The 15501-nt window shown below is 42.8% G+C and overlaps 1 protein-coding gene across 2 annotated transcripts in view; it reads left to right on the plus strand.

Annotated features, from left to right (window-relative positions):
- Nucleotides 1-15501, plus strand: part of kdm6ba (lysine (K)-specific demethylase 6B, a) — a 95164-nt gene that overhangs the window by 4503 nt on the left and 75160 nt on the right. The gene's annotated exons all lie outside the window — the stretch shown is intronic.

Genomic DNA, 15501 nt, shown 5'->3' on the forward strand with positions numbered 1-15501 from the left:
GAAAATTGTTCACCTCATTAAAGGTTTTTCTTTATTTTCTGTTTGCGCTGGCCTGCTATTTGCTTCCCTGAACATTATCAGCGATCAACCAGCTCGGCAGTGTTGGATTAAATTCAGGACATACTGACCATAGGAGTTTTATGTTAAAGGTTTACCTCAGTGTTTTGTAGATGTGAGTTTTGTAGGAGTTACCGTTTTCGCTACAGCTAGTAATCCCAATGGGATTGGGCCATAGCCAAACACACACACACACACACACACACACACACACACACACACACACACACACACACGCACACACACCTTGATTGAGCTTTACACATTCAACATCCTTACTTAGTCGTACACACCCCAAACGTGACACAGGCTCTGTTTCATTTTCACACACTTTTTCAAACACACTCTGACCAAACATCGTTTACACTGTTTTGTTCTACCTCTTTGGGACAAAGACGCACACACACTCTCTAATGCCGGCGTCTCCCAGGACCCTGCCAAGTCTCTCACACCTGGGGTTTTCCATCACTTAGTCCGCTCAGCTTTATTACACACATTTAAAGCTGGCCATGAGTCAGATCCATCAATCTGGCTGCAAGCCTGTCTGTAAGAAACAGAGGTTATGAAGCAGAAAGAAGGGAGAGGAAGGATTATTGAAAAAGGGAGAAATGGCAGTGGAGCAATGAAAACCTGAGCAGTGTCATGATTATTGTAATGTGGATGTAAACATTTTGTGGTTTGTTCACTGTTACTGTTCACGATAGCCTTTGGCCAAATGCTTATACTACATGCATTGAACCAGAGGTCAGAGTATGAGTGAGTTTGGCAGTGTTTGCCATCCACAGTTTCTGAGGGATTGTCTGTTTCTGATTTTCTGTTCTGAACTAGATCTCACATGGTCCGGTACAATGTCTTCTGAAAAAAGTCCTTCTCTAAATAATATATGACCAGTTGTCTCAAACAGAAAACACCACTACTCCTTTGACTGTGTTTTTCTTCATATGGGGACATAAAAAGCTGTAAGAGTGATTGGTCTTAGTTTCTTAAATATCATCTTTTGTTACCGACTTTCTCTGACGCAAATAGTTTGTGGTCATTTGCTTCGTGGGCTTACCACATCAGTTTTACTGACTCTTGAGTGACTGTCTCAATATGTCTGTGAGAGAAAAGACGTGTGTTACTCTACATTTTGTGAGTGCTGACATCAATCATCATAGCAGCCTCGTCTATCAGCCTGCATCTGCCTCAGAGATACAGACATGTGCACAGTCTCACCCTTAAAAACACGGTGGCTTCCTTGTGTCACCTTCCCTTTGGGGGTTGTCATGTTAAATCTGATCTGCTGTCATAAGCGTCTAGCTTTTTTATACTGAGCTACAGATATATATGCTAGCTAAATGCCGCAAGGCTCCTACTGTATCCCGGTGGCCATATAAGATATGTTGCTTTTTATGCACCTAAACTATTGTAGGTTTGAGTGTGATTCACAGCCTTTTGTTTGGCATCCCTCCAGGGTTGCAATCCAAAAAGCCAATTTTAATACTAATAATAAATCTATAGCTATGCTGTCACCCCACTTGATTGGCAGAGCTTGGCACTGTTTTACTCCAGGGTTTTAATGTTGGTTGTAAGGAAAATTCCATATGTTTCACCTAGGACCAATTATATTTGGACAGGGATATATGCATGGGTTTAGCTGCAGAATTTTCTTCCTGCAAAACGGCTTCAACTGTTTGACTCATCCTGCACTTGGGGCTGTTCATTAGTTTTACATCCACTGATGATGCTTTCTTAAATATTTTACTCCCTGCCCGTGATTATAAATCACAGTTACAGATAGAAGCACGGGGATACGCTGAGCAATGCATCAGTTAAATTCTTATAGATGGCAGTGAAGGTTGTTTGCAAGAAGAGAGCCAGCTGTTGTCACGACTTTCCATCTTGAGCTTCTAGTTTCTCTCATTCGCACATTGAGTGCTAATAGCTACTGTAAATGCTAGTAATCAGTACTCATGACAATACCCTGCATATTTATTTTTTACACACATAAATATGCTGACTCAAATAGCGCTCTGACATTTGTTTCACAGGGTCTTTAAAAGTTTGCTGAAAACTGAAGTGAATAATAAACACACCAGTGATTTAAGCTTTGAAATAAGCAGAAGTGCCAGTTCCACATAAAACCTTCCATGGTATACCAACTGTCCACTTTGCATCTTTTTATTTAAGGTGGCAACATCAGTTGGCGAGTGTTCAGTGCCAGGTGCAGGACATAAAGATTTTACATCAGCTTTGTCTATATCCTCCTCCTCCTGTTCTCTCTTCTAAATGCTCCAGGCCATGTGCCATCCATATGTGCCACATACCTATGGAGGGAGCACAGGAAAGGATGAATGCTTTCATGACATTCAGTGGTGTTTTGATTTTAAATTCTCTCTGATCACATTTCTACCGAAGTGTGAAACATCTCAGACTCTGTGAGTGAAGGACATGGGATTAATATATATATATATATATGTATATATATATATATATATATATATATATATATATATATATATATATGTATATGTATCTTAAAACTTTATAATGTGTTCAAATGAGAAGTGACTAGAAGGAAGGATACAGGGAGAGAGACAGGAAGAGGTGGTGAGAGCTGAGTCAGGATGCCTGAGGGGAGGACGGCAGGAAGCAGTAGGTGAGGAGGAGGACAGGAAACAGAGGGAGGGAGAGACACTCCTCTTCTTCCTACTCCTACCCCTCCTCTGTCGTCATCAGCGGTTTCATTGAGGGAGGAGTGGCGTGGGGAGTGAGAGGTGGAGATGACATCATCCACCCTCCTGGAGCTCTGTGAGGGTGTATAACCAAACTCTCCATATTCAATCTTTTTATGTGTATGACATCAAAGGGCTTTTGATGTATCTAAATGAGTTGCTGGTTGAGAGGAACAAAATGCTGAGTCTGTGAAAATAAGACCTACTCTCAATAAGAATGAACAGAGCAAGGCAGGGATGGAATAAGAGACACAGCTCAAGATCAGGGGAAAGGAGAGATGTGATGAAAAAAATGCTCCTCTGCCTATCTGGTTATATAACTTTGCTGCAAAAGAGGGCATTGGGTTTGTGTGTGTGCGTGCTTGTTCTCATGTGAACTCTCTTTGCAGACTCTGTGTGTGTGTTTGTGTGTGTGCACGTGTGTGTGTGTGTGTGTGTGTGTGTGTGTGTGTGTGTGTGTGTGTGTGTGTGTGTGTGTGTGTGTGTGTGTGTTAGAGCAGTTATGCAGTTGTCACACAGTCAAAGTCAGGGTGACATAGTTTGCAAAGAGGAAGATGCCAAGCATGCCTCCTATTCTCTGCTGTGGTTGTTGTTTGGTCTTACCCAACTGTCACAGGCCTCTGTTGGTATGCTGTGTATTTGTGTGTATGTGCTTACCAGGTGTTTTTTTTGGCACTTCCCCAGTGTGTGCATAACTATGTGTGTACTATGTATATACTTGTACCTTTGTTGCATTGGTATGTGCATCTTTGCTAGTGGCCCCTCAGTGGTTTTGGATGCATATCTTTATTGTGATGTCAGGGCTCTGATGCACAAATCCATAAGCCAAACATTTATTTTTGTTGTTGAGACTTTCAACAGTGCTTTCACTGTAAGCGTACCACCATCTTCAGCTGACATGGTGTGATGCAGGAGGAACATTTAGTTTAAGTTTTTGCTGCTGCTTTGTGTAAGACATTGAGCCGGACACAAAAAGTGATGTGGCTCAAACGCGTACAGAGGCTTTGGTGGATAGTCAGTGTGCATGTCTGTAGTAGAAAAAATTTAAATCTCATCAAATCCTAACTTCTCCCACCTCTCCCAAATCAAATCCCTTTCTTGGACAAATCCACTGCAAAACCCCCTCCAACAAAACAATCAGTTCAGTTAAAAGCTGTCTTGTGTTGTGCTCCCCTCCCCTCCCCCCGTCTCTCCCCTGCTCCTGTTCTGGCTTTCTGCCTCTCAGGTTTCACCCCCACCCTCCAGCTCTATACACCCCCGTGGCCCCCCTTTGACCCCCTGTTACCCCCATCCACCCCCTCAACCTCATTCTCCCCAGGGCAAGCCCACAGCGCCCAGCCCTTTGTGCCTTCCCTCCCCTCCCTCCTCCTCCACCACTGCCTCCCCCTGCCTTTGTGTGTGAGGGGCCAGCGAAGGGAGAGAGAAGAGGGAGGCTGGAAGAAAGGGATCCTATAGATCAGATGTGAAACTAGAGCTCGCTGCCTTTTTACGTGCTCTTACATGACTGGTGGATTTGCACATCGAGTGAGAGCCGTGTGTTCACCTGCTGAAGTGTTGTGATGTGACTTTGTCCCTTCTTGAGAAGTAATATCCTATAAACAGCATAGTGGCATATAGATGAATAGAGCACACTTCTAGTATACTTACACTAGTACACTTACTTCTAGTATATTGATGTTGCTGCTCATTTCTGTTTTTTTTACGAGTTCTAGTAATTTCAAATGATATGGGTTGGATTGGTCTTACAATAATTTACACCTGGGGAGGGAAACTTTTTTCCCATCAACTGCCATTTGAATTTTTATAACAGTCTTTTATAACAGTCACGGGCCATACTTGATTTTTGAACACATGTATCGCGCTAACCTCTCTAATGCGATGGCTGGAACTGCTTCTCTCTGGTGAGGTCAGATGATGGTGGTGGTTTGATGATGCTTTTCACAGCTGGTTTTAGCCCAGCTTGCTCAAACAAATCTCCATCTTTGCCTGCATAGCTTGCAAAGACTTGTTGTATTGTTTTTGATATGAATCTTGTTTCATCGCTGTCTAGAGAGAGAAAAGCTGTAAATTTCCTCAGCGATTTTCAATATCTTGTGCCATATCAGTAATTGACTCTCTGTGACAGTTCTTGAGGGCGTTTCTCAATACCAAAGAACGCAAGTATTTACTTGTGTTCTTTCCAAGAACGTACTTGGGAGTTCAACTCGGGAGAACATTCTCCCGAGAACGGGAGAACGCAGTTCGGTCATTGTGCAGTGGGAACAGCCAGCCAGGATGCAGTTGAGAATGGAGAGATGCGGCGTTGTAGCATTTCCTTTAATACAAATATACGATATCTACATATAGCATTATTTTTAATGCTGATATTATGTGATATATTTACATATTATAGCATTACTAAACAATATGCATTTTTTAAACAATATATGGGTAGACCCATATATTTAGACCTCACAGTTCATTTGGTACACCAATATAAAAACGAATGCAGTTAAATACTGTCTACATACATACACACACACACACACACACACACACACACACACACACACACACACACATATATATATAAATGACGAGCGCTTGAGTGTTCGATTTACCCAAAACGGAAAAATAGCTCATTTGAACCGCGACAAAGCCAGCGGGACCTTCTGCAAGGACTTGCCAAGATGAGGCTGCTCTCGGCGGGCACCGAGAGCTCTGACCGCCCGGTCATCTGGATGGTCGACGAGGCTGCTTATCAACTCCGAAAACGTCGGAGCAAATGTTTCAATAGGCTCTAACTTGATAAATCAACCATAGATATAAAGTCAAAACAACTATATTCTCACCTCAAAACAACTTTAAAGTACATTTCGGGACACAACAACAGATTTATTTCAAAATGTTTAAATTACGGCCGAGACTTTTCTCCTTCCCCTTGCTGCCGTTGGTTGTCGCGAAATGCATTCTGGGATACTTGGCTCTCCCAAGAACACACAGGTCTCCTCCGATGCATCCTCGGTAAAGGGGGCGCGGCGAGAGCAACATCCGGGCATGTGGTCCGTTCTTGGCTCGACGCGTTCTTTGTATGTGAACAGTACTTTGGCCGAGACTGATGACGGTTCACGAGAACACGAGAACGCAAGTACAGAGAAGAACGCACGTTGAAAAAACGGCTTATGTCTTTGGAACGATATTACTTTGTCTGGTTCTAGCAGCTCCACAGAAGCAACAAGGCTCCTTAACAACCTCTCCTTCTGAATGAGGTTTCGGCTTCTCAATCGTTAGTCTGGGTTGTCTTTTACTTGAGAAACAAAAATCATTTTTCTGTGTTGCGTTCACTGTCAGTGACCTGACAGGCATATACAACCAGGAGTGACTAATCAGAAGGACATGTTAGTCTACTCTTTCATGCTATTTTCTTTTATTGCAGAAAAATATAACTGCTGTTTTGATTTCAATTTTTTATATATATATTTCCGATTTGCTTTATTTATATTTTTGAATTGTCTATGAATTTATGAATGCTTAACACAACACTTATCACAAAAATATCTAAGAAAAAGAGGTTCGACTGTGAAATCTAGGTTTTTGACAAACCAGTGTGGAAGCAAACATTCACACAGTCTGCAGTATAGTATGTGACTACTCAATCTGAATAGATTTCACTGGCCCTAAGGTAGTAAAACGTACGTTGTAAAAGCAACATTTAAGGTTCTTACTGTGCCTTGTGCTAAGCAATGTGAGACAGAGCTGTACACACACACACACACACACACACACACACAGTTGATTGGCCTTAATAAACATATGGACAAGCTGTAGTTATAAATCTAGAGTATTTATAGTGTGTCCCCAGGAGGATTCAATAGAGGGCAATGTAGAGCAGTAGAGACACAGTTACAGTATATCGATACAGTATACTTTACCTATATGTGATGTACAAATACTTGAGGTCATCAGTCCTAGAAGTCAGACCTCATGTAGCCTCTGTATCACCTGTTACAAAAAAAAAAGCTTCTGAGAGCTCTATCCAAAATCACGTGTCCCACTCAAATCCGAACTTAACAGTGGAAGAGGTCATTGAGTTCAGAAGCTGCAAATGGGCCATTATGTGGCTCAGAGAATTTTAAAGTTATGGTTTTCATAGTAAACCAAACAAAGTGTCCAGACACTGAAGGTGTGATTTAACCCACGACCTACCAAAATGTCTCAGAGCTGCCAGCAGCTAAACAACACACACACAAGAAAAGTGAGCATGTGTGGGCCTGCAAGTGATTGTAAGTGTGTAAGAGAGCAAGCTAGTGAAGCCGGCGTGTGAATGTACAGTTGAATGTGTTAATGAGCTTGTCTCAGTATGTGTGCATGCATTATGCATTTACTGTCCAAAGACCCACAGTACCTGACATGCATTTTTTAAACCCAGGAAATAGAAAGGTTGGCCTCGCAGTGTGCAGTTGCGTGTGTATGTGCAGGCTTCTCAGCGAGTTAGTGAATCTGTGTTTGAACTCCACTTGCAGGGAATGCATGCTCAGTAGGACAGTATATTCCTGGAAAGCCAGCTGCCACTCCTGTTATCACAGCTAACTCGATTAGAGGAGCCTCTGCTGCCAAGCCCTCTGCTCGTAGAGCTGCAACATTCACACACACACACACACACACACACACACACACACACACACACACACACACACACACACACACACACACACACACACACACACAGTAGAGGACCTCTATTCTAGATTTAATTGAACCAGCCTAACTTAAGTTCAAAAATGTTCCAACAAATAATAGATCTAAGACTTATACAAAAACACAAAAGCTCAACCCAGCATTATTCAAGTGAATTAAATAAAACATAGCCTGGCTGGCCATATTGGCCATATAATGGTGTCCATAAAATGGCCAATCTGTCTACATTTCAGAAACATTTGACCATAAAAATGTGACTTAAGTCTTCAGGAATGTTGGGTGTGTAGGTTTTAAAATTGAGCCTCCGAGATGGCATCCTAATATGTACTTATATTAAGTTAAGCGTTAATAGAAAACAGCACTTTGTTTCTGTTTTACCAATTAACCACAGAAAAGCACAAATGTCATCGAGGCAGTCCGCCTTTCATGTGAGGTGCTGACCTTTCCCAGTGATCATGCTAATCATTGATCACTTAGATAAACATAGGCAACCATAAGAGCCCATTATTGTCCCTCCCAAAGCCTTCCTATGGACAGCAGTTCTAATTAGGCCCCGGGGTAACTGGCTGACTAATTGCTGTTGGTGGGATACATTCATCGCCTATCGTCAAGCCCAAGGGGAAACTCTGCTATTACTTTTAATTACCTGCTGTTAAGTTTGACATCTCACCCTTAGTGCTGTTTTTGGAGCTGGAGGTTTTGTTTCGTTTTATGGGACAGGGGGGCGTACTGGATATCACCCTCCTCTCCAGAGTGGTCACTGCCCCTATGCCCCAGACAGATTGCTCCTGTAGTTAGACACACACACACACACACACACACACACACACACACACACACACACACACTAGTTAGACACAGACACACACACACACACACACACACACACACACACACACACACTGTGGGGTGAACAGACACCCTTCCCTTGTTGTCCTCTGTGCTCTAGCTTTTTAGGCAGCAGACCCATTCATCATGGGTCCTACTGTGAAGGAGCTGCTTCTCATTGTCTCTCCTCCTGCTTATTCTCCTGCCTCAAACTCTCTCTCTACTTCTCTTTTTGTCTCTCTGCCCCCTGTCATCTCTCTCCTCCTGTCTTTTTATCTTTGATACTCTCCCTCCCTCTCACACCCTTAGTACATCTCGCCTCACTGAGAGAACAAAGAGGACATAGCTAGTTACCTTGTCTGTGTCTGCCTGCCTCTGTATGTGTGTGTAATGTTCTGGAATCATCTCACAAAGCTAGTTTCTCAGATGACACAGAAAAAATGTGAACATTTAATAGTGGTTTATGTATTACTGGGGGCTAAGAATCTCCAACAGACACCTGCTACTGTATGTAGCCATCTGGAGCCCAGGGTTGGGTGAAGACTAACGAATTGTTATATGAATATGTCTGATCTGAATCATGATCCCGTCGTCAACATTGTGATGTGTGTCCGCCATTAACATGGTCCATCAGCTTCAACCCTTCTGTAGCCCTTCAGTTAATATCAGCTCACTTGATGACTGCTTACATTCATTATAATGTGGATACTAGCACAAAGAACTTGAACCACTGACACAGTCCTCAGATTACACTGTATTTATGTAAGAAAATGGACTACATTTAAACCAGTCATACAACTTCTTATATGTCCCTTTATGATGTCTAAACCAGGGATGGAGACCACCTGCCTCCGGGCCATATAAGATATCAGAGACCATTTGATGTGGTTCACGAGACAATTCCTAAATACAAAAACCCCAAAAGAAAAATGACAGTATTTTTTTTTGGTGGGGGGAGGTTTACAGTCATGAAAAGTCAAAAATCATGGCAACTGATGAGCAAAGAAAGGTAGAGGCAAAATGTTGCTGTCTTCACTGCAAACCGCCTGCTCCTCTCACTCGTCACACTCACTGTAGGGGTTTTCATTCATGATGAACCCCCAAAAAACTGTGGAACTTTTATTTTGGTGACCATTCTCAAAACCTGTGTGTAATATTCCCTGCCTCTATGTACATTTCTGTGTATCACCAGCTTTATTTTGAATGAGTGAGGTTTTTCACCTGTTGTAGCGGGGGGGGGGGGGGGGGGGGACACTTTAAATAACAACACATAAAATGAGGCTGTATCTTCCCAGCAAAACTTAGGAAGCTTTTGTGCTGGTAAGATGGGTTGTGACGCTCTCTGTCTGCTGGTTAAGTTAGCATGTTTGGAGGTGTTTTTATTTTGTCTTACACTGTATATAAATACAGCGGCATCATTATAACAAAGCGGAAAAAAACAGCCATTTTTTTTTGTTAAATTTGTCTGAGATTTCACCCTCATTGGCATATTTTATGACCCGCTGCAGGGGACTTAGTGAGAGCGCCTGACAGCCTGTGTGTATTGACTGTGTCCCTCGCTACTCCTATAGGTGCATTATGGTATTAAATTGTTATTTGTCATTTTCATATGTACATTTATAGAGTACTGCATAGTTTAATAACATGGAATAAGCCATATATTAAAGGTGCACATTATTTTAAATTTTCATCTTAATTGGAGTGTTAGACACCTTGTGAAAATGTTACATTTAGTTTCAGTAGACATTCAATTTACAAAATTTTGCTGTTTTATTTTTAATTAATTATATAATTTAATTATTTATTTTTAATGTTTTATGTATCATTTTGGAAAAAATTTGGGAAGCTTTTGTGCTGGGGATTGAGAGACAGTGCCCGACAGCTTGTGTGTATTGACTGTGTCCCTCGCTACTCCTAAAGGAATTAAATGTCCAGATCCTGATTCCTGGTCTGAGTGATGTTCTTCAGTTTTTGAGCAACCATACTACAGCTGTTACACATGCAGGAGGCAAGACATGCCGAATATTCCGCTGCGGAGAGCAGTGCTTTTTGTTGACAGTCATCAACACGCCCACTAGCTCGCTGTGAATCTTCTGGAGATTTTCATGATGTATTCTCATGGGCTCACTGACATTTTCCTAAAATTTTTACGAGGGGGCTGACCGGAAAGGTTCCGGTTGAAAATGTCTGCAGCAACCTTTGAGGACATTTGCGTTCTCACGGTTCTCGCATACAGACCCCTGCTGGATGAACTCCTATTCCAACTTTTCAATGTTGCTTTACTGTTTGTGAGCCCACACCACTGCACAATGTTCACATTAATCAAAAAAACTGGACCTAGGGGTCAAGTGTACTCAGATCAAGGCCCGGGTCACTGATGTGAAAGCCCTTTTGGACACATTCAGTTTCACATGCACAGGTGTGGGGAGTCAGCAGTTAGCGGCTTGTGGTTTTCGGACTAATTGCTTTGACTTGAGCTCATAATAAAGGGTTGGTCAACTTTTTACCTTATGTTTTTGTTTTTGCGCGCTCTCGCTCGCTGTATGTGTGTGTGTTTGTCTGTCTGTCTGTCTGTCTGTCTGTGTGCATACGTGCGTGCGTGCGTGCGTGTGTGTGTGCGCACCCCTATCCAGGGCCAAGAACAGGGCTGTGTTGCCATGGTGAAAATGAAATCCAAAATGCAGAGTTGCAAGGAAACCCCTGATTGGCTAAGCAGCCATTCATGGGATTGTGATGCATGCTGTCAGCTGGCCAATGGGAGCTGGCTGAGCCAGGGCTGTTGCTAAGGGGAGTAGCTTGGAACAGAGTCAGCTGGGTTCTCTCTCTCTCTCTCTCTTCCTCTCTCTCTCTCTCCCTCTCTCTCTCTGCATCTCCCAGTCAGTTTCTGGCTGGCGTGTCTGTTCTCTCCTGCTGCTCGCTCTGCTTTTGCCCTCACTGACTCCTTCTCACCCTCCCTCCCTCCCGCCTCCCCAATTGCGCCCACCCCCCTACATTTTATTCTTCACTTCTGCACGTGCAAAGGGGGAAAGAGCACATGTTGAAAAATTCACAGAATATTTCATGCAGCTTGTTGTGTGGGGCCGGGCAGTATCCAAAAAGGCTTTGCACATAAAGTGGTGTGTGTGGAAGTTTGTCTGTTTGTTTGTTTTATTGTGTGTTTTCTGAGAATATGCATTAGCCTGGGCTTGTCGGTCAGTGATTGTCCTTGTCAGTGTGTTTTTGTTCATGATCATATTTTTATTTAATCTCATGTACCTATGCTGTCTTTTCTGTCAGTGTTTGTATCTTTCTTGTCTTTCAGGTGTGTACATGGGCTGTGTATTGTTATTGTGTGTTGTGTATTGTTGTGTGTATTTAATGTCTGGGAGTTCGTGCAGTTGTCTCCAGAGACATGGCGCTCCCCAGCTGAAGTGGGGTGTGTTTGAACAGGAGCCAGGTAGTGTTGGGTATGTGCCTGGGGTCATGTAGGACTGAACCCGTTCCACCACCTCACCTCCACCCTCTTATTACCCAGAACCCTTAGTGCTTAACCAACTAGTTAGTTATCTGAGTCGACTTTGTGTTAGAGTTAGCAGCAATTAGTAACAAGATGCAATCAATCGTAGAGTGGTAAAAATAAAAAAAACAATTAGAAGTATTAAAAAAGAATGATGCAAAACAGAAGAATCCAAATCACAAATCACTCCAACAAAAACCTGCTTCATGAACAGCCTGAAACACCATATTTATCTTTTTTTTTCTTGTAAAGCCTCTATGTCACTGTAACATGTAGCACACCTGCCTATTGCACTTTAATGTCACATATTGTCTGCCTCCAGTAGCATGATGTGTTATTGACACACATTGTGTGTAGGAGTAGGCTAAGCTATTGCACGTGCATCCACTCATGAGAATGTGGGTTAGCATCAGCCCCACATAGTCGTCATAAATTATTTATTCATGACGGACTTACTGGATGAGTTGTCAACTGTCAGACATTATTTGTGCAGCATTTGATATGTATGAGATGGTCTCCAGGCAAATGGAGTTTAATATCTAGATCAAGCTAGACAGATAAGGAGAGCTGAGGCAGTGTACTGACACACAGAGTATTACCCTTTTGTTCATTTTTGGGAAGGCAGGAATACTGTATGTCATCCCACAAGTTAACAGAAGCCCAAACAATGTATCCACTCTCTCTACATTTTTCTGAATCCACCCCCAGTCCCTTCCTCCTCTCATTTCCTCCTTCTACATTTCCTGTTTCCTGGCTCTCATCCTCTCTTTGTTCAGCTTTCTCTCTCATGGGGCACATTTTTTGTCCTTCCGCTGTCGTTTCTTGCATTTTTCCCCCTCTGTATGTGTGTAATGGAGCTATTGTCCTGACAGGGGAATCACTGCAGTGAATCTTCCTTATGAATCAAACTCCACTAATAGAGCATGGCTGCCTTTGAGATGACATAACACACACACACACGCGCAAACTTCGTGACCGTCCCATAGCCCCCAATCATTCATTCATAATAATTGTCTCAACCAGTTATTCAGAATGAGTGATGGAGGGAAAAGAGGGATGAGTGAAAAATTGGGAGAGGGAGGGAGAAGGTTGCACTCTCTCACTCCATGTGAAAGCAAAGCAATTAACAGGCATTATTAGTCGTGTGTGTGTGTGTGTGTGTGTGTGTGTGTGTGTGTGTGTGTGTGTGTGTGTGTGTGTGTGTGTGTGTGTGTGTGTGTGTGTGTGTGTGTGTGTGTGTGTGTGTGTGTGTGTGTGTGTGTGTGTGTGTGTGTGTGTGTGTGTGTGTGTGTGCGTGCGTGCGTGCGTGCGTGCGTGCGCGCGCGTGCGTGTGTGCAGGAGCCCCAGCTGGGCTTAGCTCTTCCACTGTTTTCATTTGGATTATCACCATGGTCCTCTTATTGATACTGTTTTTCTACAGTTAGTGTATGTGTGTTTTTATGTGTGTTACCTCCATGAAAAAAAAGTATTCACATTCAAATATCAAATATAACCAGGAATAAGTGCATAAAGGAATGTTTTAGCTCTCAAGAAAACACACGTGCACGTTTTCCACCTCTTTAACAATGGAAAACATTATTCACACGTGCATAGGCTCACACACTCAGAAAGTTTCCCAGTGTGCACTTGTGCAGTCAGTGAGACTTATTGGAAGAGAAGCAAGCAGTCAGCCACTGTGTGGGAGTTTATAAATAGCAATAACACACACATTTACACACACACACTCGGGTTGCAGCTCAGAAATAGAAGAGGAGAAAAGCATCTGAGTGGCCGAGCGAAGTCTCTTTTTCCATTTTTTTGTTCCTTTTTCCTTCTATGTCTCATCTGTCCTTTTCTGACTCTTTCCTTCTCTCCCTCTGTGTGCTGCTCTCTGTCTCAGACAGAAAACAAAGAGAGACGCAAAAGGAGAATGAGCAAAGGGCTCAGGGAAAGAAGGAAAGAGAGCGAGGTGTTAAAATTAAAGTGAGCATTGGAGCCTCCTCAGGAATCAAACCAAGCCAAGTTTGCAGCGCCACGGCCTGTGTTTGGGTAATGCACATGCATGCGGATGTGTGTGTTTGATGCTCCATCTACATGTTTCTTTGTGTTAGAAAAAGCATATATTGAAATATCTGGCAGTTAGTAATCTCTCTGTGCTTCACGGGTTACAAGTTAGACTCATGCAGAAAAAAATTAGAAAGAAAAACAGAGGAGAGTAAAAGACTGAGTGCAATGGTAGAGCAGGTGTCATGGTGAATAACAGAACACACTGATGCTGCCAATCTTTAGCAGTTTACACAGGAAAGTTTCCTTCACCACCTCTGTTTGTGTGTGTTTTCCATGCAGCACAGTGGAAGTTATCCCACCCTCCACTGAGGGGGAAGGAGGTGGAGGAGTGGTGGAGAAGTAGAAATGTATGAGACAGAGAAACAGAGGGAGGAGAAAGGTGAAGACGAGGGGGAGAGAGAGAGAGAAAGAAAGAGATTCTAGCTTTCAAAAGAGAAGAGCGGGAGCTGAAGGGAGATAAAGAAAGGAACAAAGATGAATTTTCTTTTATTGTTCTTTCACTTGCATCATGTCTTTCTCCACTTCAATCTCTTATTTCCCCTTGCTTTCTAGATGCTTCTTCTGTTATGGAGTTATTTTTCTCCCCTGACATATTTTTGTCTCGATGTTGATGAAAATGGACCAAAATTTTAAAGGGTTGGTAAATGGCATTACAGTATATATTGCTTTAAACTATGAGTCACATTTACCCATACACACACACACACACACACACACACACACACACACACACACACACACACACACTGTATGAGTGTATACCATACAGTAGACATTATGTCAGTTTTTCAGTCTGTGTGTATGTGTATGTGGGTAAGAAGATGAGAGACAGGAAATCGGAACCTATTCTCATAAAATCAGTTTCCTTTGTTGATTCTTGTAATCAGTGGATATGTAGGTTGAAGCAAAAGGCTTTTCCCCCAAAACTTTTACGCAAAATTATATTTAAAGGAATTGGTCAGGTGTTGGTATTTGTCAATGTCTGCTCAGTACTCTGTACTTTCTATTAATGTCAGGGTCAGATGATGTAGGAAGCCAGGATCTGCACTTCTGATGCCCAGTTTATTGAAGACCATGTTTAATTTTTTTTATGCAAAAGCAAACATTTTGCATGAAATGTACTTCATGGTTTGACAAAAACAGCTTTTGCTAACCTTTATTTTTTTCCTCTCCAAAATTGTGTCTTTCTACTCTGTCCCTTGGATTTGACCTCTTGGCCAGTAAACTCATCAATAGGGGGCTCGTTTGGGGGAAGGGATGGGTCAGGTGTGTGTGTGTGTGTGTGTGTGTGTGTGTGTGTGTGTGTGTGTGTGTGTGTGTGTGTGTGTGTGTGTGTGTGTGTGTGTGTGTGTGTGTGTGTGTGTGTGTGTGTGTGTGTGTGTGTGTGTGTGTGTGTGTGTGTGTGTGTGTGTGTGTGTGACTGCTTGACCCTGATGGAGCCCCTAGCGTAGTTTGATTAAGTGGGGGGTCATATGGGAGGGGTCATATGGGCCTCCCATCATCCGCCATCTTAGGTTTCTTTCTATTGACCGTCGTAGCGTGCAATCTTGCAGGTGGACAAGACAATCACTCTCTTTCTACCTCTGTATAAATCTCAGCCTGTCTGTGTGTCTCCTTTCCCCTCCCTCCCATTCAGTCTCTTTATCCACCTCTTCCTCTCCACCTGCCTGCCTCTGCTCTCTC

This window comes from Scophthalmus maximus, chromosome 2 (assembly GCF_022379125.1).
Source record: "Scophthalmus maximus strain ysfricsl-2021 chromosome 2, ASM2237912v1, whole genome shotgun sequence".
Taxonomy (NCBI): Eukaryota; Metazoa; Chordata; class Actinopteri; order Pleuronectiformes; family Scophthalmidae; genus Scophthalmus; species Scophthalmus maximus.